Source organism: Octopus bimaculoides, chromosome 1, assembly GCF_046866305.1.
Source record: "Octopus bimaculoides isolate indiv1 chromosome 1, ASM4686630v1, whole genome shotgun sequence".
NCBI classification, from domain to species: Eukaryota; Metazoa; Mollusca; class Cephalopoda; order Octopoda; family Octopodidae; genus Octopus; species Octopus bimaculoides.
The window spans coordinates 159777222-159782221 of NC_142928.1; positions in this window are offsets into that span (position 1 = coordinate 159777222).

The following is a 5000-nucleotide window of genomic DNA, read 5'->3' on the forward strand; positions in this document are numbered from 1 at the left end:
AACGGTTAGGCAAAAGAGACCAACAGAATAAGTATCAGCCTTTAAACAAAAGTACTGGGGTCGATTCAATCGACTTAAAATTCATGAAGGCGGTGCCCCAGCATGGCCGCAGTTTTGTGATTGAAACGAGTAGTAAACGATATATATATACGTTTATTCCGCCACTTTCATCGTCACCGCTGTCTCCACCACAATAATCATGATCTCCACACTGACTACCACCACCACCATCTTCATCATCATTATCATCATCATCGCCTTCACCACCAATAGCACTACCATCATCACCACCACCACCATCATCATCACAACTACCACCACTATCAAGACCGCCGTCATCTAACATCATCACCATCATCCTCAACACTATGACCAACACTGCCGTCACAAATATTGTTGTAGTTGTTCTTCTTCTTCTCCTTCTCCTTCTTCTTCTTCTCCTCCACCTTATCATCATCATCATGGTGATCATCATCATCATCATCAACATCATCTTCATCATCATCATCATCATCACCATCAACCCCCTTCGCCGCCGTCACCGTAAACAACATTGACACCACCGCCGCCACTACTCTCATTATATACACGATAATCATCCCGTTGTGATTACTTCCACCACACCCTTACATGGCGTCCATCTTTAACCCCCCCCCCCCCCTTCACCCACATTCTAACCTCCACCCCCCCCCCCACCCCCCAGCGGTACTCTTGCCTATCGCAACAACTTTGCTTCTGTGCCGTTACTTCACCACTTCCACCACCACCGCCACCACCACCACCACTACCACTCACCATAGCTACCCCTACCCATCAACACAACCTTTACCAGTACTTACCGCCGCCGCCGCCACCATCACCACCACCACCACCACCACGACGGACGCATACCCCTTTACCTACATAAAACTATCCTCTCATATCACCGTCACCACCACCAGCCACAACCCAACCTGAAATCTTCTATGACAGCATCAACGCTGCGGCAACCACCATCCCTGGGAATCCTCCCCCCACTCTCAACTCGCCTCACCTATCTCTTCTCCCACCCTACACTCACAGACACACTAGCGCCACAAACACCGCCGCCACCACCATTGCCGTCATTATCCATCACAATTTGCTAAATTTAGAATGCCTAGACGGCGAAATGGAGCAGAGAGATAAGAGAGGGAGAGAGAGAGAGAGAGATAAGAGAGAGAGAGAGAGAGAGAGAGAGAGAGAGAGAGAGAGAGAGTGGAGAGAGAGGAGAGAGAGGGAGAGAAAGAGAGAGATGAGAGAGTGAAGAGGAGGCACACAGTGAGAAGAGACAGAAAGACAGAGAATAAGAAAGAAAGAAAGATAGAAAGCAGGATGGGTGACAGGAGAGGGAGAAAGGCTAACAAAAGAAGGAGAATGGGGAAGAAAAGGGAATAAAAGAGTAGAATCAGAAAGTGAAAGAGAGAAAGAGAGAAAGAACATCAAATGTGAGAGGGGGATTTGGAGCATTCCGTGGTACTGTATTAAGAGAACAAAATGAAATTCCAGACCGGGAAGGTGGCGATGGATAGGGTGTTAGTGGATTCTTTATCTTAAAACAGAACCAGAACTCAAATCTCTGCCACATCCGTCACCCATACAGCCACCCCCACACACACTCATCTATAACCCGATAAATTCGAAACATCGGAAAGAATTCGTACAGGTTGATACTGGCATGATCTGATGCTGGTTTTGCTGCTTTGTTGAGTCATACATACACACACAAGTATCCCACTATCACGCTACTGTTACACCACCCTAACACACCGTTCCCACCAATTCACAGCATGTCCAGATTCTTTACATGCCAACACACCACGCTACATTTCCCTTCTTTAGATGGCCAGACATTCTGTAAGCGAACTCGCTTTGTATAACACGAAACCCCGCTGGTATTTACCCTACGAACTGAAATTCTCAACTTATGGCCAAACTCGACAAATATTGGTTTCATTTTGATTAGATAGTCCATAGCTTGACACTTCCTTATATAAGGATTAAGAAATGGTACTTAGAGCGTCGCATTTATTAGTTTCAACCAACAACATCAATTATACAATTCTGCATAAATTACGTAAAATAAACTCGTATCAATAGCTGATCGAAACCAGATCACCGGCTTCGTTCGTCAAGAGCTTTTAATTCCCGGTCAGTATTAGGAATAGGAAAGCCAGTAAGCTGGCACGCCGGGCAAAATGTTAAGCGGCATTTCATCCATCTTTACGTTCTGATTTCAAATTCTGCCGAGGTCGATTTTGCTTTTCATCCTTTCGGTGTCGATAGAATAAGCACCAGTTGATTACAGGGCTCGATATAATTGACTAGCCCGAACCCCCGAAATTGCTGGCCTTGTGCCAAAATTTGAAACTAATACTAGCAATAGGAAGGTTCTGAATCTTTGTCACACTGCTTCGGTTGAATTTTTAATAGGCTTTAAATTTCTAATGTTTTTTTGTCAGTTCCTTGATAATTTAGCAATGGAAAAAAATTTGGTACTCACAAACATTTCTAACAGCGCACATCAAATATGAGAAATAGTTGTTTAGTCCCGTGTCAACATTGATCGTGTAGTCTATTGATCAAAGCATCCTACCTATGATTTCACCCGCGTCTTTTATCCATTTGTATAGGGTTGTACTCGACATGTCATTTTCCAGCGTTTCCCTTTTTTAAGACGGTAGGATGTGTATTGAGGGATATATGACTTCAGTATCTAGCAAGCGGAGCGATCATGTAGTCGTTCACTAAGCTCTAGATGTTTCATGTTGATTGAAGCATTCGAGCTTTGGACATTTCCTTATTTTCAGCAGTGGATTTGCCTTGTGTCAGCAGAAAGGAAAGACGTCAACGTTATGGTCAAAATGGAAGATGTATAAGTATATCATGCAGTTTCTTTTTATGTCTTCTTTAAGCGTGTTTTTTTTTTTTTTTTTTTGAAAGTGTTTCGTATGTGAGTTTGTTTGCAGTTCAACTACGGATATGTTACTTATGTTTGTTATTGCGGCAGTAGTTGTTGTGAGGCCGTTGTGAGAATTTCTCATGCTGCTAATTATTTCATGCAGTGATTTAGTTTGTTTGGTCAGAAATCTTCACCAGTTTCTACATTTTCTTCTTTTTGTTTGCTTATAAATATTTTATTGTTCTTGTGTTTTATTTCTTGTCTTTTATTTGTTTGGCGTTGGTTTATTTCATTCGTGGTTGTCTCTAGTTTCATCAGTTTGTTTCAATTTCTCCTGATTTCTAAATTGTTTACGTGAGATATTTGGTAAGTGCTTTTGTCTGTTTATATGCATGAATATTGAATATATTTGTTTCGTGAAAAATCGTCCATTTCAGATTCCTTCACACATTAGAGACAGGAGTGAACTACGTACTGCATTTTCCAATTCTTTGAGTCAAACTTTCACCATTCCTCCAGCATCCCAGTCTTCTGTTCAGTCATATTATATCCAAGATTTGGTTATATTCGTTAACTATCCAGTAGATAGACTGAATTTTAAGAGAAAGTAGTGGCGATGACAATGACGAAGATATATTATGCCAAGAAGAAAGAAAGATGCGATTCCAGCTACAATATGTTTGAGCATAAGCTCTGCGGCTAAACAACAATCAATCAATCTAAACCATCAATGCCATGAGGGATATCAATAGTGCAAGCCATCAAGGTACCACCACCATCACCACCAGCATTATTACCAAGACACCACACAAACAGCAAATTTGCAGAAAATGCATTGTAGTACTTGTCCTGGTACTTAGCGTTCAGATTCCTAGTTGTTAGACTTAACCAGACAGCCAATCGAACACCACTACCTTGTCCTTGGGTATTCTTAGTAGGGTTCACTTTGTCGCTAGCATTCAGGTCAGGTCTTCGGTTTCTTGGTAACTTACTCCCATCTTCGTTAATTGGGTAATTAACTAATCTATAGTTTGATTAATCATTCGGTTAATCAATCAGTTATGTTTGTCAAATTCCCTTTGCCGCCATTCGCGACCTCTTCGATGACATGACCTCTCTTACACCAGGTCAGTTTCAGGTCAGTATTAAAGCTGACCTCATATTGGATAAAGTAGTCTTTGATATATACAAAGTGACAGGATAATCATGGCTGGAATCAAGCAACTGCAACTTTAGTACCCCCTCCACGATTTTCAACACCACCATCACAACACCACCATCACAACACCACCATGTCAATTATCACCTCACCTCCAACACTTCCCCTATCACCACCACCATTACATTATCACCGTGTCGACCGAAACTATCCACCATCTTCACACATACAACTACCACTACAGTCACCAACATCACCACTACAAAAGACCTCCACAAGCACCAGCAACACCGCCACCATCATCATCACCACTATCTCTACTACCACCAACACTGCAACAACTCCAGCTTTACCGCAACAACATCCACCGCAACCACCACCACCACCACCATAACTACCATCACATCCACCACTACAACCACCACAGCATTTACCACCACAACCACCACCACCATCATCATCATCACCACCACAGCCACAGACACAATCACGACCACCACCACCACAACCACAACCACCACGACATCCACCACCACCACCACGACATCCACTACCACCACCGTCACCATCACCACCACGACAATAGCCACCACCACATCCACCACCACAATCACCACCACCACTAAACCACCGCCAAAACCACAACCACCACCATCACCACCTCAGCAACCACTACCACAAACCTTATAAGAACCATCGCCGCTCCACCACCATTTCCACCACTAACACCAAGACCACTTGAGTGATCTACGTCAGAGAGCAAACGATGGAGAATAAACAATGAAGATAGATGAAATCAACAGCATCCATCACGTTGTAGCACACCCCCGCATCTTTCTACATCAGTACATCTTTCTACGTATAGATGTGTGTGAAATGGGGAAGCGGAATTTGGGGGGGGGGGTAGTGTGTATGGGGGGG